Here is a 22,403-nt window from a genome sequence, read left to right as displayed (position 1 = left end):
ATGAATTTTCCCGCCCTGTACTCCTAGAGCTCCAGCTGCAAGGCTACACCCTTCTCCTTCACATTGTTTCCCTCTGATTGGGCAATTCGGAGCGTAAGTTCTTCTGATTGGTTTTTACGACCGGCCATCTTTTTAGTGATTGGTCCGTCTTCTCTTCATTCATTGTTATAGAGGCGGGAATTAAGTTGGTGCTCTAAACGGTTTGGGTTGGTGGTTAGAACTATATTCATCCGTGTGGTGGTGAAGGTACATGCCAGGGTAGAAGGGGAAAAAAGATCGTTTTATGTATAAAACTTGCTTCCAGGCAGGCGTACACGGTGAGGCGTACTGTACATATGCGCATGCGTTTTGAAATATATCCGCCGAAGGGGGGGGAAATGGTGGTTGAAGAATATACTAAGGAGATGCGCGCGCCTCACGCCAGCGCGGTGAAGCTGGGAAGGGGGCGGAGGGGCTAGCGCGTGCGCAGTAGAAAGCTGTTTTGGCGGGCGTTGCGCAGAAGCGGTGGCTGCGAGGGGGTACAAACCAGGGAGGGGGAAGTTGGTTTCGCACCGAGCCGTTACTTTCCCCAGGTGAGCGACCACGGGAAACAGTTTTGACGGGTAGCGCGTTACCGAAAGCCAGTGATTCTACGGGAGGGGGCGTGGTTTCGGCGTGATTGGGAGCCTGATTGACTGAGCCGTGAGGTACCGTTGGGGGGAGGGCGGGGCTTGCATCTTGGGCGGAGCCCTCGAAAGTGAGTGACAGCCGAATGAGTGAAAGCTTGAGGCAGTTAAGAGCGTAAGAACGTTGAGATCCGGAGTGTGAAGTAACAGGCATTTTAACCAACTGGGGTGCTCCGTTTGTCTTCGGGAGGGTTGGTCTGGTGCTGCTTGATTGATGTGCAGTCTGGCCAATGAACGGCTGCCCGGCTACAAGGAGCCTTCCTAATGGAGGCGGAGGGATCTAGGAGTGAAAAGCTTTCCCGCCATGACAACCCCCCTGCGGAGAGGCGCTCCTCTTGCTTGCGTTTTACTCGTGTTTCTCGTGCAGAATTTCTCACAAAGCTTTTTCCCCGATCCACAAAAAGTGGGAGTCGTTCCCTATCAAAGTGGTGGCTGAGTATCTGCACCTTCACTTACATGGTTTCTGTATTATCTACGGAGGATTTTACACATTTTTTTTCAACAAGAATATCCGTATCTAGTTAATGCAGATGCCCTAGCCTTGACCATCCTTTCCTGCTGATCCATAATTCTTTAGACGGTCTCTTAATGTCGGCGAGCCTGTACCAGGAATGTGATGGTTGCAAGTCTCTGATTTCCAAAGATTTTAGACCCGAGAATCCCAGAAATTACATGATATGAACTACTTAATATGCATACATTGTAGAACATTTACTATGGTAAATATTTTTTGTACTTTTATAATACCTATTTTTTCCTGTTCTCGTTGGTTTATATTGCTTTAAAATAGATTGGATTGAAAGGTGGGTTAATTTTTGTCCACTGGCAGCATTTATGTGAGATCTTACATTAAGCCCTTAAGGAATGAGGCTGTAGAGAATTTTGTTGTGATAGTATTATGATTCTTTTAGAAGATCAAAGTATACATTTATATTTTATCTGTAATCTTAACATAGTCAAATGCAGGTATTCCTTTTTTTCCATTTGGATGTTCCTAGTAAATCTTCATTGACTTAAAAATATGAAAGCATTGTTTCCATACAAGTAAGTTCCTTTCCCTTTCTATTTGTGCTTGGATTCTTTTGCAGTAAACCAGGAGGTATATAGTTATTGTGCATACTGACAATAAAGTAAGGGAATAACTGCTAGAAAAAGATCATGCAGTTTTCTGAGATACACTTTATTTAGCCCTAGTTTGATACCTGAAACACCTGGAGATCTATGAATGCATGTAATTGGGTTTGGTGTTGATGACGAAGTTTGAAAACTATTTACCAGAGTTTCTAAGCCAATTGTTTGTAGAAAGCATTCACCTCAATGAGGAAAGGAATGATGTCCCTTTGCTTACAATACACCCATGCTGTTATGGCATAAAGATCAGCTTGAAGAAAGCACCTTTCTTTTAGTGACAAATAGGAATTTCTAATGAAATGGACTATATAGTTAGCTTTGTGCTGGTACCAAGTCTGCCCAAGGACAATTAGTGCCAGATGTCATGACTGTGTGTGCATATATACAGTTCTGAACTAAGGGTAAAACTTAAATTGATTGCTGGAATGGTGATAAAGTTGTAGTTGGTTCTCAGTCATAATTAACTAGGAACTACATGTACCTGACATGTAGTGTGCCTGGGAAAAAAACCTTAATGGGCAACTCAGTGCAATTCAGGGATATTAGATTCTAAATGTTCTTAACTCTTCTATTGTCCCCCACACTTGTAGTGTTTTTCATGTTGGCCATATATAGCCATGATGGCCTATAAATAGTGCATATGAGGGTGAGCCTGGCTTACGTGGAGCTCTTTATACTCTAAAGTTTACAGGTAAGTACTTTTTGCATCCTAGCTTTTTGATTAAATCAGTATTTAGCATGGAAGAGATAGCTGTTGCCTATTTACAATAATCTGGGCAGATAAATAGTATCCTGATTATCAGAAACCTGATGGCTTGAAGAAAACTGAAGAGTAATCACAAGGATTCAGCTTGGAACATGGTAGCATTCAAGAGATTTCAAGAAAGATTCCTCTTGAAATGTAAAAGGTTGATTACTTAATCTCAAAATGAGTTATGCTGATACATTTCAGTTTATTTTCTCAGTAAAAAGGAATGCTAATAAATAATATTGGTTTGCTATTAAAATAATCTTCACCAAAAATAGCAGAATCAAAACTTTTGGCCATTTATCCCACATGCTTTTTATACTGTAGTATTATTTTTACTTAAATATTTTTTTTCTGTTTCCTGTTGTGTACACATAATAAGTAACATCACTTCTTTGGCTAATCCTATCCAGACCTTTGAACAAAGTAGCAGTAACTTGTGAAAGAGCACGTATGATTGAGTTACACATGAACGTAGCCTACATGAGCAAAGGATGGAAAACAGTATTTATTAAGGAGACAAAAAGTAATTGCTTTCTTTGCAAAGCTTGAAACTCAGCACATTAAGATGCTTAGGTGATACTGGGAGCCCTGAAATGACAATGTACCTATTAATATATTTCTTGGTGCCTATCAAATTCTTGCTTGCTAAATATTGTTTGTAGATAGTTTTAATTGGAAAACAATGGAAAACTATCATGCTGCAAAGCAAACTACCTGTCTCATGCATAACTTGCATTTTAAACTATGCCTTATGACTCCAGACAAAGGCTTAGAAAATAAGAATATGTGGCTGCAGTAAGAGTGCCCATAATATGCTCCCAAAATTCTAAGTGTGCTGATTGGCCCCCAAAGTGTTGGAAATTCTTGAAATATAAGAACAGAACCACATCTAGGCTCAGTGGATGATCAGATTGTGTGACTGTGCATGTGTACGTAACATTTCTGATGATTTGCTAGTTCTTAGGTACAGAGGTGAGCCCATAGTAATAAATGCAATCTGTGCCTTGTTGGCAAATCAAGAATTCTGACTAAACTGCAAAATGAAATGGTGGCAGACTCAGTCCGTTTGTTCCTGTTTTGCCTGTCCCTTTATGAAGGTAGGTAAACTAGGCATGGAGGAGATTACAGCAGTGTGACATCCAATCAAGAATTTAAAGCACAATTCCTCACACTACTTAGATTTAATAAGTCAACAATAGCCTCTAGGTTCGATGGCTTAACCACTTTGAAAAGCATTTAAACCTTATTTTTTTTAACTCTCTGGGAGGAATGTAATCTCGAAATTATCCAGAATATTTTGGTGTGCTATATAATCTTTAACCAGGCAGTATCCAAAAGGGTTATTTCTCAAAGTGCACTGATGCAAGCAAAGCACTCATTCTCTGAATATTAAAGTTGTGGTGTCCCCCAGAAGGCTCAGCACAACTCTGTGAAAGGTTTTCTCTAATTGTCTTTATGTTTGTGTGTGTACGTAGACAACACTTCCATTGAGACTACCAGTGAAGCAGCTGTGTTTGCAGAGGTATGCAGAAACAACCAGGGAAAGCCTTCAAAGCAGCTGTGTTGAGCCTTCCAGAAGACATGGCTACTTTAGCACTGTAAGAATGGTTGCTTTGCTTGTGTCTTTGCTTTGCAAGGTGCCTGCTTTATATGCTGTGCACAGCCCTACTACAGTAAGTGTTTGAGAAGGAAGGTATCTACAGTAGAATCCCCATAGATCTTTACATTAGCTCAAGAGAGTGAGAAATTTGTTTCTCACATCTTAGGCGTTTCAGTTTTTTAAAACTGTATGTTTGTGATGTCATATATGAAGGCAGTAAATAAATTGTAATATGTTTAAAATTAATTCAGAGAGAAACTCATTTAATGAGAGAAAGGCAATATATATTTGTATGTGTACTGTATAATTTTATATCTATCAGTAAATATTAATGAAAAATGACCAGCAAATGACATCCAAAAAAGTCTCTAGAATTCAGTAATCTGATTGCTTGGTGAAATCTGGTGTTTCAGCATTTCTTCTTTGTGTACAATATTACTATTGTAAAAAAAAATGTTTCTATGTAAATTTTATTTCTGTCAACTATTTTTCAAGCCCATTAAAATAAGAACTAATTAGGTTAATGCAGGTAAATTGGCAATTACGTTTTCTTTTATAATGTAACTTTGATCTAGTTATTGTATATTGTCTTCAGCATGCTGTCTGAACACTTTCTGAACAAATAACATCTGCTTACAGTATTAAGCTAACTTAAACGATGCAATAAAACACCTGTATTCCTGAATTGCTATTTTAATAAACCCTTTTCATATACAAAAGCAAATATATTTCAATAATTTAAATGGCTGAACTACAGCAACTACCAATATTTTTATTTAAATTGCTGTGACTGTCAAAACAATGAGCTTTTTAGAACTTTTCTGTTTTCAAACTTTTTTTTTTTTTTTTGCTTTAAAGTTCAATGATAAGATCTTCTATCTTCTACTATTGCTGTTTGGGTAAGATGACTTTCATCCTGGTTTCAGGATCAGGAATAGTTATTAAATATGGTTTGAAGTACAGTGAATGCTTGATAAAAGTTGTGAGAAGACTTAATATTGAAATTAAGCTGTATGTATTATTTTGAGATGTATAATTGTAGTTTTGCAAAAAGTTCAAAACATTCCAGAGTGGATAAATCATATAATGCAAAATGTGGAAGACAACTTTATAGAGCCATATGAGTTATCTTGAGAAGGATGCAAACTATATACAAGAAATTAATATAAAATCAGTATATACAAATACATCTTTTAAAAAAATCAGTACTATTCCATACAGCAGTATGCATCTGTACTTGTATTTGCATTGTGTAAAGTGTCCATTTTACTCAGTTCAAATATCTTTTTTTTTTTCCATCTTAAGAGGACATTGAAACATGCTAGTCTAACTATCAGGTAGCTGGTGTAATAAGAAACATCAGACTAATTTCAGGGTAGTTTTAAAACTAGATTTTAAAAAATGTGATAGGTTCTAAGGAGAACACAGTTTTTAAGCTGCTGCCTCCCATATTTAAACCAATATATGAATAACTTCTGCTGAGTAAAAAGAAGAATAAAGTTCCTTGGTTGCAGTGACAATTTTGAGTGGAAAACACTTTTTATTTTGTGCAAGAAATGCACTGATTCTCTTCCCTTCTGTCGTAGCATTTAATATTGCTACAGTTCTGGAAAGACCCCTGGCCCATAAGTTTGCTGCCACAAGGACTGCTTGTTTGTAGAAGCAGAATGCACTTGATCCCTTTTGGTTATAAGCATGGTCATGAAGTCCTGACAATTATTATATCCCCCTTATTGTTGTAAGAGCAAAATTGATCATGTGTTTTATTTATTACATATATTTCTCATCCTTCTTTCAAAGATCTCAAATCAGCATCTTCAGAAAATTGGCATGGCTGGGAAATTTCACACTAGCTTATCAATTTTAACCTTTTGAACCACATAATGTCTTCTGTAGTCCAGAGAAGATAACTGTGGTATGGGAACTTTGAGGTCTTCTCATCAGATTAAATGATGATCAGGCAATACTGAACAAATACTAACTATGGTAATATTCAGTACGGAAGCATATATTAATAATCAGATAAGCTAGGTTGGGCATGTGTAGAGTGACTCCTGAAAGGACACAATCATATTTAACATTAGGAGTTCTCTATTTTTATATATCAGAAGAAAAGAAATATTTGAAGCACAGTGCATGCTTTGTAAATAAAGACAGTTTAGTTCAAATCATATCTGGAAGTGAGTACTTTCCATCACCTATCTTAATAGTCAAAAGTCAGATGAAGCCAGTTGTGTTCAAATTTATTTACCAAATTTATATAGCCGCCTATCTCACAAAACAAGTGACTCTGGGCATCATACAACAAAGCTAAAAAAAAAAGTTAATAAATACCACCACCAGCAATAATTATTAAAAACATTAAAAACTATAAAAAAGCTGAAAAGAATAAATAGTAGACAAAGGGATGTTAATTATGGAGCCACCTCACTAATTCACCAGTTTCCTGGGGTCCCCAGGCCTGATGGCCCAACCAGGTCTTGAGGGATCTTCGGAAAGTCAAAAGTGAGGGAGCTAGCCTCACCTCAAGGGGGAGGATATTCCATAACACAGGAGCCACAGCAGAAAAGCCCACCGCCTAGGGCATGCCAAATGTAGCTCCTTAGATGATAGAACCTGTAGCATACCCCCACTGCTGGATCTGGTGGGATGGGCAGATGTAATCGGGGAGAGGTTGTCCCCCAGATAACCCAGTCCCATGCCATGTAGGGCTTTAAAGATCAAAACCAGCACCTTGAATTGGACCCAGAAACAAGACTGGTAGCCAATACAGCTTGTGGACCAGAGGTGTAAGGTGTGTTCTACTAGAAACAAACATAACTGCCCACGCCACTGTATTTTGCAGCAGCTGAAGTTTCTGGATACCCTTCAACGGCAGCCCCATTTTTGTTGTTGTTTATTCATTTAGTTGCTTCCGACTCTTCGTGACTTCATGGACCAGCCCACGCCAGAGCTTCCTGTCGGTCGTCAACACCCCCAGCTCCCCCAGGGACAAGTCCGTCACCTCTAGAATATCATCCATCCATCTTGCCCTTGGTCGGCCCCTCTTCCTTTTGCCTTCCACTCTCCCTAGCATCAGCATCTTCTCCAGGGTGCCCTGTCTTCTCATTATGTGGCCAAAGTATTTCAGTTTTGCCTTTAATATTCCCTCAAGTGAGCAGTCTGGCTTTATTTCCTGGAGGATGGACTGGTTTGATCTTCTTGCAGTCCAAGGCACTCTCAGAATTTTCCTCCAACACCACAGTTCAAAAGCATCTATCTTCCTTCGCTCAGCCTTCCTTATGGTCCAGCTCTCGCAGCCATATGTTACTACCGGGAACACCATTGCTTTAACTATGCGGGCCTTTGTTGTCAGTGTGATGTCCCTGCTCTTAACTATTTTATCGAGATTTGTCATTGCTCTCCTCCCAAGGATTAAGCGTCTTCTGATTTCCTGACTGCAGTCAGCATCTGCAGTCATCTTTGCACCTAGGAATACAAAGTCTTTGACTGCTTCTACATTTTCTCCCTCTATTTGCCAGTTATCAATCAAGCTGGTTGCCATAATCTTGTTTTTTTTGAGGTTTAGCTGCAAGCCAGCTTTTGCGCTTTCTTCTTTCACCTTCATCATAAGGCTCCTCAGTTCCTCTTCGCTTTCAGCCATCCAAGTGGTATCATCTGCATATCTGAGATTGTTAATGTTTCTTCCAGAGATTTTAACTCCAGCCTTGGATTCCTCAAGCCCAGCTTGTCGCATGATGTGTTCTGCGTACAAGTTGAATAGGTAGGGTAAGAGGATACAGCCCTGCCGTACTCCTTTCCCAATCTTAAACCAGTCCGTTGTTCCGTGGTCTGTTCTTACTGTTGCTACTTGGTCGTTATACAGATTCTTCAGGAGGCATACAAGATGACTTGGTATCCCCATACCACTAAGAACTTGCCACAATTTGTTATGGTCCACACAGTCAAAGGCTTTAGAATAGTCAATAAAACAGAAATAGATGTTTTTCTGAAACTCCCTGGCTTTTTCCATTATCCAGCGGATATTGGCAATTTGGTCTCTAGTTCCTCTGCCTTTTCTAAACCCAGCTTGTACATCTGGGTAGAGTGCATTATAATAGTCTAACTGGGAGGTGACTAGGGCATGAATGATCGTGAATAGAGCCCCTCGATCTAGGAACAGGCAGAACTGGTGCACAATACGAAGTTGTGCAAAGGCCCTCCTAGCCACGACTGCCACCTGCTCATTGAGCAGGAGTTGTGAGTCTAGGAAAACCCCTCAGATTGCGCATGGGGTCTGTTTGAGGCAGTGCAACCCTATCCAGCACTAAAGATGGCATAATGCTAGAACTGGAGGGCCCCAAAACCCAAAGCAATTCAGTCTTGCCAGGATTCATTTGAAGCCTTTTGTTCCCCATCCAGACCCTCACAGCTTCCAGACACCAGGATAAGACATCCACAGCATTGCTTAAGTCACCAGGAGCAGAGATGTACAACTGGGTATCATCAGTATACTGATGATACCTTAACCCATGGTGATGGATGAGCTCACTCAGTGGTCTCATGTAGATGTTGAATAGGAAAGGAGAGAGCACAGTAGGGGCTGAGGGCAGGATCTCTCCTCTCCAATCACCACCGACTGGAATTGACCCTGGAAATTCATAAAATTCAAAAATAAATGGTATATATGTGTTAGTGTTTTAACTTACAGCATGGACATATATTTTTATTCCTTTCACTGATTTGATCCTTTAATTATGTTGTAGGGGTTCCTTATTAATAAAAATACCAGAAAGATAAAATTACAAAGCAATACTTCTCTGCCCTTATTGCATCTGTAGAATGCTGCCCAATGGCACTGTTTAAAATCACTCAATCCCTTCTGGGGAAGGTGGGCCCAGTGACCCACCTACAGGGCCGTGCAGAGGAGTTTTCGGAGCATCTGCAGGATAAAATCACTGTGATCCACTCTACGTTAGATTCCAAGCATGAGGCATGGTCTGTGGAGATACCAAGGAAGCGTACTTACCCTGTTATCTGGGGAAAAGTTTGATCCTGTTGGACCTGAGGAAGAGGACAGGATCCTCTGGACAGTAAATGCCACCACTTGTCATCTAGACCCATGTCCCTCCTGGATAGTGAAAGCAGCTCGGGAGGTGACATGTGGCTGGGTCCAGGCGATGGTCAATACATCCTTGAGGGAGTGTTTCCAACTGCCTTTAAGGAGGCGCTGGTGCAGCCCCTCCTCAAGAAACCATCGCTGGACCCTACTGTAGTGGATAATTTTTGTCCAGTCTCCCACCTCCCTTTTTGGTGAAAGTGGTTGAGAAAGTGGTGGCATTATAGCTCCAGAGGGTTCTGGAGGAAATGGATTATCTAGACCCCTTTCAGTCAGGTTTCAGGCCCAGATATGGGAGGGAAACAGCATTGGTTGCACTTATGGATGATCTCTGGAGGGAGCAGGATGGGGGTAGTGCATCCATCCTTGCTCTTCTTGACCTCTCAGCAGCTTTCAGTACCATTGACCATGGTATCCTTTTGGGTTGGCTCGGGGAGTTGGGGGTGGGCAGCGTGTTCTGCACTGGTTCACCTCCTTCCTCCAGGGCCAGTCCCAGTTGGTGGTGATAGGGAGTGAGAGATCCGACTCTCACCCCCTCCTTTGTGGGGTGCCGCAGGGTTCAGTTCTCTCTTCTCTCCTATTCAACATCTACATGAAACCGCTGGGTGAGATCATCACCATGGGATGAGGTATCAATATGCTGACGATACTCAATTGTATATCTCCATCCCAGGTGAGGTAAGTGATGCTATGACTGCCCTCTCTCAGTGCCTGGGGGCTGTGGGGGTCTGGATGGGGAACAACAGGCTTCAGCCTAACCCTGGTAAGACGGAGTGGCTGTGGGTTAAGGGCTCTTCTGTATCCTGCACTTTGTCATCTTTGGTTCTGGATGGGGTTGCACTGCCCCAAACAGACCAGGTGCGTAACTTGTGGGTCCTCGGACTCACGGCTCCTGCTCAAAGAGCAGGTGGCAGCCATGGCCGGAAGGGCCTTTGCACAGCTTCATGTTGTGCACCGGTTACGCCCTTTCCTGGATCAGGAGGCCCTTCGAAAAGTCACTCCTGCCCTTGTTATCATCCATACAGACTACTGCAATGCACTCTACACGGGGCTACCCTTGAAGAGTATCTGGAAGCTTCAGCTGGTCCAGAATGTAGCCGCGTGGGCTATTTTTGGTGCCCCTAGAAAGGCTCGTATAATACCTTTGCTACGCGAGCTGCACTGGATACCAGTCTGCTTCCGGGTCCAATTCAAGGTGTTGGTTATCACCTTTAAAGCCTTACATGGCATGGGACCCGGCTACCTTAGGGACTGCCTCTTCCCCGCTACATCAGCCTGTCCCACCTGATCATGCAGAGAGGGCATGCTGCAGGCCCCATTGGTAAGAGGATTCCGTCTGGCAGGGTCCAGGAGGTGGACCTTCTCTGCAGTAGCGCCCGCCCTTCTTGCCCCCGGAGGTGAGGCTACCCCCATCGCTCGTAGCCTTCAAGAGGAATTTGAAGACCTGGCTCTGCCACTGGGCTTGGGGCATGGAGGAGAATAGTCATGCTTGGGGTTGGCTAGTGCTTTGAAGTGCCCCTCCTACACAATGATTGACTGAGATCACAGCCATCTGGATTTTATTTATATTTAGTAGCTTTGTGAAATTGTTTTAAAGTGTATTTTATATTGGAATTTTATTATATATTTATTGGTTTTTTGATTATTTAGTTGTAAACCGCCCTGAGTCCCTCCGGTGGGAGGAGATGGGCAATGACAAATTTGATTGATTGATAGAGTATGAAGCACAACTGAGTCATAAAACAAAATCAAGCAGGAAGAGGCACATTATGGAGTGAGTTTCAGCAATATCATTTGCTGCCAGAGTAAATGTAAAGTATTTATAAAAATCTACTGTAGAAGCAATCCGATGTATTGTTAAACTGGACCGCAATTCATGAGTGGTTCAAAAATAGGTTTTGTCAGACAACTGATGATAGCATAGGTTACTACTATTGCTATAAAAATAAATTTAGATGCAAATAACAGTCTTTAAGAAATTTATTAGATCATTTTTTGACACTTTTAAGAGTTTATTTTCCTGGTCAACATTTTAATTGTTTTAAATTTAGACATTATCAAGAGATAACTATAAGTCAGGTGCACCAATGATGATTATTTTGTAATGAAAAGCAATTCAAAGATGTATCTTCAAGAAAAGTGTATTTAATTCAAAATAGATATTCCATGAAAGGAGGCAGCAGATGGCTGTTCTTGTCTGAGCTTAGAAGCTAAGCAAGGGTTGAGCTTGGTTGATATTTGGATGGAAAGATACTCCATCAGGGAGTATCATGGATATACCTAGACTGTTAAAAAAAATCCCAGAAGAAGGCAATAGCAGACCAAGAAAACTACATGGACATCCATGAAATCACCAGGAGTCAAGTTTGTCTCAAAGGAAGCTTTACTTTTTACAAATAGTTCTGGACAACTGGGTAATATTGTGCTTGTTTTAATGGTAATAAATTATATTACGGATGGGTTCTAATTAAATATTTTTGCAAAGTTTCATATGAAATAGAAACTGTTCTTCCTCCCCTCAGCAATCCTTTGAATGCCCTCAAAATTGGCTCTAGAACTGTCCTGGGCAAGGAGAATGAGGGGAGGTTTTATACAATAAGCAGATGTATACTGAAGTATCATTGGATTCTGCCTTACATTCTCAAAATGAACATATATTTGACTTCAACTGGATAGTGTGATTTTAGTATTTAAATTTTTGTGCTCCTTATGTTAGATTCCTAGTTTCACCCACTTTGTACCATAGGCTTCATTCATCTGATAAAATTATAACTTATTTTATTTTATTTATTACTCATATTTAGCCACCGCCCATCTCCCCCAGAAGAGGGACTCTGGGCGGTTTACAATAAAATCCCACATAAAACATAAACATTAAAATCACATAAAACAATTATAATAAAACAATAAATAAATAAAATCCAAGAGAAATGTAGAATCCAGGCTGGTGGGAGGGACTCTAGGGTGCGAGCCATCCCCAAGAATGGCTATTCACTTTCCCTCCCCAAGTGAGACGGCAAAACCAGGTCTTCAGGGCCTTCCGGAAGGTCAGGAGAGAAGGGGCCTGCCTCACCTCCGGGGGCAAGATATTCCAGAGAGCGGGGACCACCACAGAGAAGGCCCGCTTCCTGGATCCCACCAGATGAAATTCTCTTATGGATGGGGTCCGTAACATGCCCTCTCTGGATGATTGGGTGGGGCGGGCCAGTGTAATGGGGCCCCGTGCCATGTGCCTGGCCCCATGCAATGTAGGGCTTTAAAGGTAATAACACCTTGAATTGGACCCAGAAGCAAACTGGCACCCAGTGCAGCTCGCGCAGCAACGGTGTTATACGTGCCCACCTAGGTGCACCAAAAATAACCAGTGCGGCTGCATTTTGGACCAGCTGAAGCTTCCAGATACTCTTCAGGGGTAGCCCCATGTAGAGCGCATTGCAGTAGTCTATATGGGAGATAACCAGGGCGTGAGTGACTGTTCGGAGGGCTTCACGATCCAGGAACGGGCGTAACTGGCGCACAACCCGAAGTTGCGCAAAGGCCCTCCTGGCCACGACTGCCACCTGCTCTTCAAGCAGGAGTTGTGAGTCCAGGAGAACCCCCAGATTACACACTGAGTCTGTCTGGGGCAGTGCCACCCCATCCAGAACTAAAGATGACAGTTTCCCGGAAGATGAAGCCCCATCAACCCACAGCCACTCTGTCTTACCAGGGTTCAGCTGCAGCCTATTGTTCCCCATCCAGACCCCCACAGCCCCCAGGCACCGAGAAAGGGCAGTCACAGCATCACTTACCTCACCTGGGATGGAGATATACAATTGAGTATCGTCAGCATATTGATGATACCTCATCCCATGGTGACGGATGATCTCACCCAGAGGTTTCATGTAGATGTTAAACAAGAGAGGAGAGAGAACCGAACCCTGTGGCACCCCACAAAGGAGGGGCACCACCGACTGGGACTGGCCCTGGAGGAAGAAGGTGTACCAGCGCAGAACTACGCCGCCCACCCCCAACTCCCTGAGCCGTCCCAAAAGGATACCATGGTCGATGGTATCGAAAACCGCTGAGAGGTCAAGGAGAGCAAGGATGGATGCACTGCCTCCATCCTGCTCCTGCCAGAGATCATCCATAAGTGTGACCAATGCAGTTTCTGTCCCATATCCTGGCCTGAAACCTGACTGAAAGGGGTCCAGATAATCCGTTTCCTCCAGGACCCTCTGGAGCTGTAGCGCCACCACCTTCTCAACCACCTTCCCTAAAAAGGGGAGGTGGGAGACTGGACGAAAATTGTCCAGCACAATTGGGTCCAGAGATGGCTTCTTGAGGAGGGGGCGCACCAGTGCCTCCTTAAAGGCGACCGGGAACACCCCCTCACTCAAGGATGTATTTACCATCGCTTGGACCCAACCACATGTCGATGTCATGAGTACTGATGGCGAGCAGGAGGGGGCCTCTATCCAGGGGGGAAAATGCATGCGTAGTACTGAGGAATTAAGCAGCCATTCAAAGAGAGACAGATCAGACCCGCCTTAACCTTTGGGGTTTATCTGTCTGGGTTTTCCCACGCTTCTTCAGTTTGTTAGGATTTTCTGTCTTATGTAGCAGCAATAAACACTAGAGACCTACTCCTCATCTCAGCGTGATTCCTGACTGTTAGGACAGTCACCTCCCGAGCTGCCTTCACCAGCCAGGAGGGACATGGATCTAAATAAAAGGTGGTGGCATTCACAATCCGGAGGATCCTGTCCACTTCCTCGAGTCCAACCGGATCAGACTGCTCCCAGATAGTTATAGTTAACATTAAACAAACATGGGCTTCCATCTCAGAAGATATCTCAGCTGTGATTGGAAATTATTTGGAAGGAGGATGAATATTCACATCAGTGCTGCTAAGGATGGTACTGATACTTCAGTATATTAATATGACCATAAATGTTGAAAATGGTAGTTTCTCTTAATACTATGGGCTGACAGCTAAAATGAGATTGGCAGCACTCACCAAACTATTTGAAGAAATGGGGATATTTCATCAATGAATATCAAAGATCATCCAATTTGGACATTTCATTTGGACATCATAGAAACTGATAAGCAACTAACAAAATGGTGGCTATATATTGCCATCCTTTAATTCTCCAGATTTCAGTGGCTTGTAGCTATATTTGCAACAAACATTAAAATCATTTTAAATTCAAGCAATGTTTTAATTACTGTCTGAATAAACTACAATTTTTAATTTTATAGATCAAGCATATTTTAATCAAACTTGCATATAATTCATTTTATAAAGTCATGGTGATTTTACCTATAAGGAGCAGATGTTGCTTCCTTCCCCCTTCCAGAATTCCCATTTTGCTTTGCAGATACCCCCCCCCCTCCCTGTTGCTTCAAAATTACTGGAAGTGATCTGTAGTAACAGTTAAGTATCAGGACTAGAAACTGATTGTCTGGAGCGAGCTGAATTTTTGTATAGTTGAACTGTCTAATAGTCAAAAGTCCACCAATCTCTTGTTAGAAATCAGCACTATGAGATGTTCCAAGGCTGCTTGAACAAATTAATAAAAGAACATGAACCGGATAGATAGCAAAATGCTGCTCTGTGGTGAAACCAGCAGGTTTCCACTGTATTCCTCATCAAGTAAGAGAAGTTCCTGTTCTTTATCTTGTGGTCAAATGACTTCCCCAGTACAAGGGTGTGCAGCCCACGGGCTCCATCTAGACTTTCAACATCCCATTTGTACCCTCCCCCAGAAATCAAAAGGTGGTGCTACTGAAATCCAATGGCAAATGGCTTCGTGTTGGTGGCAGGACACCCCCCGCCCATGTTAATTTGGTTTTAATGGTGGGAATGGAATGGAAAATGGAGACAAAGGTCATGTCCTTATGTTTAGCTCTTCCTCCCCAGCTCAATACTTTGAATATTTTTCAATTTTTTTAAATTGGGGAAATGGAATGAGAGACCTTGCAAAGGATTCTCACTCCCTTTCCATTTCAATAATTAAAACAGCTCAAATTCCAAAGTTTGCTCTGTCCCTTCTGGTGATGCCATTATGTAATTTGATGGCTTTCTGTTGCTCTCTAGAAAGTTGGAAGAGTGAAATGTGGCCCCTGACCCTTCAAAACATTGTCCAGCCTTGCAGTGCCACTTTTAACTTGGCATATTCCATAATGAAAACTGTAATAAGAATGATAGGAATGAATGAAATTAGTTTTAAAAACTCAGTCCTCAAATCATTGAAGCAGTTAATTATATTCATTCACCCTATTTTTAAACTGCTAGTTGCTGAAGATTGTCAAACAGGCAGTTTTTTTCCAGTAAATCATATGGTGTGTTACTGTAATGATGGTCCCTCAAGATGAAAACATTTGAGAAAAGTGACTTAGATTTTCATTATGTTAAAGTTAACATCGCAGTCCAGCAAAAAAGCCACCAAACAGTGGAAAAAGTCAGGTGGAGAATCTTCCAGTTACCTGCTATTTGTAGTAACTAAAAGTAGCAAGATAAACAATTGTGTAAAATACAGAACTGTATGGGAAAAGATAGAAAGCTTTAGGGCAAAAAGATTGCCTTTTGTGTCTCATAGCATAAAGACTATCAAAATGAGGTATAAATTTCCTTTATATCAGTATTAATAGTAGCCTAGTTGCCACAATTTAAATGCTAATCTTCCTAAGACAGTTTGGATCACTAGAATGCGGTCATAAATCATACAGCATTAACTTTGCTAACTTTTAGAAGTGTGATAGATGTAAAAGATAAGAGTGTATGTGAAGATAACTGTTTACTGATGTCCTTGCAGTTCTCCAGAATAAAGACTGGTATAGATTTTCACGGTTTGGGCTTGAAGTATGCCATATTTTCAGTATAATGAAAGCTGTCTGATCCTGGCATGGAATGCTGTTAAAGCTAATATTTAAAGTTCTGCTTTAAGAGTTCTCAATCTTACATTGAAATTCTTTGTTTACCTTTTTTCAGATTGAACAATATAGATATATATTAAAATCCTTTGCAATCCAAGAACATCACATTTAAAAGGTTTTGGAAAATACCTGTTTTGGTTTTGGGTCAAAATGATACCTACCGAAGGCCAAATAGGCTGAAAAAATGAATATTCATGTCATGAAAGCTTGGCTTATCGTTTCCAGAAACTCAGGACTGCAGATATAGAAGCTGCCCATATTTGGAACAGGAGGAGGTAGATGGGGGTACGTTGGTCCAATAAGTAGGTGAAACTAATTAGTTTTCATGATTGTAGTAATGCTATGTTTTATGTACTTAGTGCTGCAGGAGAAAGATCACTCCTTCAACATGGAGGAGAAATACTTTTTGTGAAACCAATTCATACATAAATTTGTATATGAATTTAAAATCCATGTTGTGCTATTCATAAATTACAATTTTAGTACAAGTTGGTTAGACTTTGTATTTATGAACCTAGTGAGCAGTATTTAAATACATTTTTCTCTAAACTATGTAACTGACTTGCTTTCTAAAGCCAACAAGATTATTAGAAAGCTTTCTGTTTGTATTCTCTTCTTCAGAACCAAATTTTTCCATTCAAATAACACTATATTTGCAACACCGAGCACATTTTACAATATTGTGGCACAATAACTCACAGTAAAATGTCAATAGAGACACTTGAGAAAACCTACACGGTTCAATAACTTCTGGTGTGGTTTGTTTCTCCTGTCATCAGCCATTATATTTTTTACAACTTTTAAATTGCTATAGAGAGAAATTGCTTTGGATTATAATGGATGGTTAACAGTCTGCCAAGGGTACTTTTGCAGGGGTAGGATGAAAGTTCAATACTGTTTTGTGTTTATGTCTCTAAGTTCTAGGCTATATAACTTAAATATAATTTGACAAATGCATTGGAATGATACTAGAATACAAAACTATATGGCACATTAAAAGAGGCATTGCCAAGCCCTTAATCTAATTTTTGGTAGATAATTAAACTTCAGCCACTTTCCATGTTTACTGAATATGTGCTTGAGACTTCTGTGGGCCTTGTCTGGTATGTGGCTATGCTTTGGGATTAACTAGGAGAGCAGACTCAAAAAGGAAATTTACACAGATTAGTCTTTTCTTGGAACTTGATAATTAGAAATGGAGACTAGCTGCCAGCACAGAATCCAGTGTGTCCATCAGGTTCATTTTATAAAAGGATTATTAGCGTAATATTCTCTGAACTTCATATTTAAGTGGTACCTGCAGGTAACTAAGAATTGCAAATAAGTAAATACATTGGGTAGAATGCAGATAAATGTTAGAAGATTGCATTTATTATAACAGCCTATTTTAAAAAGATAATTTGGATAGTTTCAGATACTCCTGTTTTTATAGTTGCAACAGTCAAATAATGTAGGTTAGAGTTAGTTTAAGATAATGAGTTTAACTATGAGAAAATTTCAGAAATTTGATCCCACTGCTTTTACTTGCTAGTAACCATCACCAAGCTTCACATAAATGTATGGAATGTAATATTATTTGTTATGCTCACACCAAAGACTTGTTTGACAATCTTTTACTATACAAGTAGGGCATCAATTCATCTCATTAAGTCCTCTAAAAACCCACTGTAGGGAATGCTCAAAAATACTGGAACTAGCTTAGGTTATAATAAAAAGAAAGAACACTAAAAACCAATAATCCCTTCCCATCTCTTTGTGTAAGTGTTTTTGCTTATATAGTGGCATCGTTAAATCCATTTACAACAAAATGTGTGTCCTTGACTCTATATATCATGTCTCTGTGTACCCAAAAGGACTTAACTCATAAGAAAGTCTAAATAAATTCTAAAAGCAATAATTTTTATATGGAGTTTAAAAGTTAAATGGTGTCATATAAATTTTTTAAAGAAGCTTCTTAGGTCAGGCTTCAGTTCTTGAATGGCTTCTAAACATTGAAGAACAGAACAGTTAAGGCATTGATCAGTCACAAATCATTTTTCTGTGGAGCAGAATACTGAGCAAACATTCCAAATGCAATTTCCTTAATTGGGATGTTTTGAAAGTGCTATCAGCAGCTGCAAAATACCTCTTCCTTGAATTGGGTTACTGTAATAATAATAGACTTGCAATTATCTGTATCATTCTCCACAGTAGATCAACTGAGACAGTTAAATTCTTTAGTGTCTGAATATCCTTTTTTCTGCTCTGCTTTCCGGTCATAACCAGATTTTCCTATGTCATTCTAATATGGTTCAATGTTATATGCAGCTGTTTAGTATGATTAATTGTTCTCCAAAATATTCATTGGTTATTATACAACAAGCAGAATATCTTAATTTTTTAAACACACACATTATTCTCTTTTGAGATAAGTAACATTATGCAAAGCACAGAAAAGGACTGAGGAAGAGTAAGCTATCCTTCTATCTGTGTATCGATCAATCTAATTAATTTGATAAGGACAAATCCAAATCTTAATCTAATTTGCACCAGAAGCATTCACTATACCTCTTCATATCTTTCCATCCTTCCATCCTTAATGTTCACTTATATATAACTAAGTGGGCAGAAGCACAATCTTAACCATTTTTGACAAGCATGTATCGTTTAACTTATTCCCTGTCTAACTCCTTCCTAGGCACACTTAGCAAAGCAATTTTAGAGGAATATGGAGATGGCCTTGAAGAAATTCCACAGCAATTAGGTAAACACCAGTTTGGCCCTGGAAGGGAGAAAGGACTGAGAAAGAAACTCAAGATTGTTCTACTTTGATTCTGTTGGGTATATGCGGGAGGGGGAGAAACTCTGTCAGGCCTTCAAGATTCTGTTGTTACACAATTCAGTAATAAAGTGGAGTTGCAGTACCTGTAGTGTCTGTTTCCTGATTTGGCCTACCTTGAATGGCTGACAGCAATTTTCTGTAGTTTTTGCATTTACTCTTATTACCTTTCCCTTTATATAGGGAATCAATAACTATTTTTCCCTTTGCCAGGCACAAATACAACATTCTCAAAATCCTGAGCCAGCTTTGTGGGTTGGGGATTGGGGGCACCATTTTATGGTGGTTCTCTTCCTTCCTCAGGGGCCAGTTCCAGTCAGTACTGGTTGGTGAGGAGAGATTGTCCCCTAGGCCCCTCATCTGTGTGGTACCGCAGGGTTCTCTCTTCCCTCCTTTTCAACCTCTGTGTGAAGCCACTGGGTGAGGTCATCTACTGGTTTGGGTTTGGTATCATCATAATGATACCCAATTATATCTTCCAACTCTGAGCCAACCATGTAAGGCTGTTGAGGCTCTGTCCTAGTGCTTGGAGCCTGTGCAGGTTTGGATGGGGAGAAACTGTCTCTGACTCAGTCCTATCAAGACCAAGTGGCTGTGGGTGTTCGGACTGCCCAGATCTGGGAATATTCCAGCTTTGACCTTGGATGGGGTTGCACTTCCCCATTTAAGGATGGTGTGCAGTTTGGGGGTCGTCTTGGACTTGCAGCTCCTGCTCAATGAGCTGGTGGCAGCTATAGCCAGGAAGGCTTTTGCCCAACCATACGGTATGGTTTCCTAGATCAGGGGCCCTTTCAGACACTCACTCATGCCCTGGTCACCTCACAGCTTAACTATTGCAACACACTGTACATGTGGCTGCCCTTAAAGACTACCCAGAAGCTTCAGCTGGTCCAGAATGCAGCGGTGCATGCAGTGATGGGCATGCCTTGGTATGCCTATGGAACACCTCTGCTTCATGAGCTGCACTGATTGCCAGTTTGCTTCCAGGTGCGATTCAAGGTGCTGGTGGCCACCTATGAAGCCCTCCATGGCATAGGGCCTGGTTACTTGAAGGACCACCTGTCTCCCATAGTGTCTGCCCAGCCAGTTCAATCTGGCAGGGTTGGCACACTCCAGGTTCCATCAGTTAATGCCATCTATCTGGACCTCCAAGTGTGCCTTCTCTGTAGCAGCACCTGCCCTCTGGAATGAAGAATTTGAATGTCTCCCATCCTACTGGTATTTCAAAGATCCCTAAAGATCTGGTGCTTCATCCAAGCCTTTGACAAGGACAACTGATGCCCCTTCTTTTTTGTTCCCCTCTAGGTTTGTTTTCTTTGCCATTGCTGTTTTTGTGTTTTTTGTATTATTATTTGTTAAATGTTTTTTAACAATTTGACAGCCTAGAGTCACTGGGTGTCAGGCAGCATATACATTTAATAAATCCTCATCATCATCATCATCATCACCATCCATAATTTAATCTACAACTTTTATTTGGATCCCTTTCTCTTAATTTCACAGATGCACATCATGGATATTATTATTTTTTCTGTTTTGTTAATTCATGCTGTTTATAATTTACTTCTCTTTCATTCCAAGTTGCAATCTCCCATACACAATGGACATCAGCAGACAGGCTAATAAATATTGATCTCTCCTGCCTATTCTGGGTTTGGTCAATTAAAGTGTTTGTTTGTTTGTTTATCATATTTTTATCACCACCCATCTCCCCCACAAGTGTTCATGTACATAATGCTTTTTAGTAATATAGAGAATGTGCAACCTAAATTGCCAGCATTGATCATAATTGTTTTACATGTAGCAATCCATGCAGTGGTAAAGAGAGCAGTGATGCATTTTGGCACATTCTGGTCAGTATGCCACAAGTGCAATTGAACTCTAGATTTGCCTCTAATGTACTCACACTTAATCTCTGTTTAAGCTAGGATCTAATTATTAATTAGAAGGAATGTGTCCTCAGAGTGCCTTATTTTGTAAAATAACTAAAAATTAAAAATACTGGACTTTGTAAACTTTATAGGTGGTTAGGGGTAATAGGATTTGTTCTTTCAATAGTTTGGTGAAAGTTATGTTAATATTTTAAACACATCAAGCTTAGAGATATTCCCCGAGGACTGGTCTTGCTTACATCTCATGTCACCAATGTATTGTTGAAACTATAACAAAGTTGTATGGACAGCTGTATATTGTATATATATATCTTAATTATATTTTTGTAACTAAATGTTTAAATTGTAAATACTCTTTCTACAAGACTATTGTAAATGTTTGCTCCATAGACTTAAAAATAACATGCGGCATTCGGTTTAATAAAATACCTAAATCAAGCTATGATAAGCTTTCAGGCTGAATGGCCGTGGTCTAGTTTTCTGTTATCCTGATGTTTCGCCAGCAGCTGTGGCTGGCATCCTCAGAGGCAGAATAAGCTGTTTTGTGGTGTACCTTTCGGCAGTTCACAGACAAGAATGATATCTAAATAATCTGGTTGTTTTTCTGTTTGCTGATCTCATTTTCCGGACAAGCATAAAAATACTTGAGCTAACAAAAAAGTCACATACATTTACTTTACACACCATAAGTAAAACAAGATGACAATATGGTTGATTAAAACCTGAGCTCCCCCAGCATTAATAATTGCCGTAAAGGCCAGCCTGAATAGTATAACTTCTTCAACAATGTATGATTCTTCATAAAGTTTTCCAGAACCCAAACTATACTTCCTTCAACATTGAGTTTGAATCTATTAGTCCTAAGGAAATGGACAGGGTCCTTGATATTGTAGGTGTGACCATATTTTTTTTTAGATCCACACCCCTCCTGGTGGTTAAAGCCTCCAGGAAGAGTGCATGTAGGTGAATCCACATGATGGTTATTACTTCCCTGAGAAATAGGCTAGTTCTGCCGACTCTGAAAGAGGCAGCAATCCAGCCCCTCCTCAGGAAACCATCACTAGATCCTACAGGTTTGGACAACTACTGTGCTGTCTCTTATTGAGAAGGTGGTAGGAATGCAGCTCCCAAGGGCCCTGAAGGAAGTGGATTATCTGGACCTTTTTCAGGCTGGGAGAAAGTACTGAAACAGCTTTGATCACATCTGTTGATGACCTCTGATGGTCTTGAGGTGGGGGAAGTACATCCATCCTGGTTCTCCTTGATCTCTCAGTGACTTTCAGTACCCTCAACCTTTATCCTTCTGAACAAGCTTAGGGAGTTGGGGGTGGGAGGCATTGTGTTACATTAGCTCTCCTTCCTCTGGGGCCAATTCTAGTCAGTGTTGGCGGAGGAGAGAGGTTTAGTCCTAGGTCCCTGCTTTATGGGGCATCTTAGGGCTCTACCCTCTCCCATCTTTTTAACGTCTATGCTAAGAGGTTATCCATCAGCACGGGGTGCAGCGTCAAAATCTGGCCAGGCGAGCCT

The 22,403-nt window shown here is 40.8% G+C and overlaps 1 protein-coding gene across 2 annotated transcripts in view; it reads left to right on the top strand.

Annotated features, from left to right (window-relative positions):
• Nucleotides 1-230: 230 nt before the first annotated feature.
• Nucleotides 231-22,403, top strand: part of CBX5 (chromobox 5) — a 44,197-nt gene continuing 22,024 nt past the window's right edge. The window contains exon 1 of one of the 2 annotated variants that reach the window (XM_063293853.1): nt 231-317. The gene's annotated coding sequence lies outside the window, so the exon portion shown is untranslated. Of the gene's footprint in view, nt 318-460; nt 573-22,403 lie in introns of those variants that run through there. The other variant, XM_063293852.1, reaches the window with a different exon arrangement.

The sequence above is a fragment of the Candoia aspera genome, chromosome 2 (genome assembly GCF_035149785.1).
Source record: "Candoia aspera isolate rCanAsp1 chromosome 2, rCanAsp1.hap2, whole genome shotgun sequence".
Taxonomy (NCBI): domain Eukaryota; kingdom Metazoa; phylum Chordata; class Lepidosauria; order Squamata; family Boidae; genus Candoia; species Candoia aspera.
Note: the sequence above shows the minus strand (reverse complement) of the source record. Positions and strands in the feature narration are given on the sequence as shown.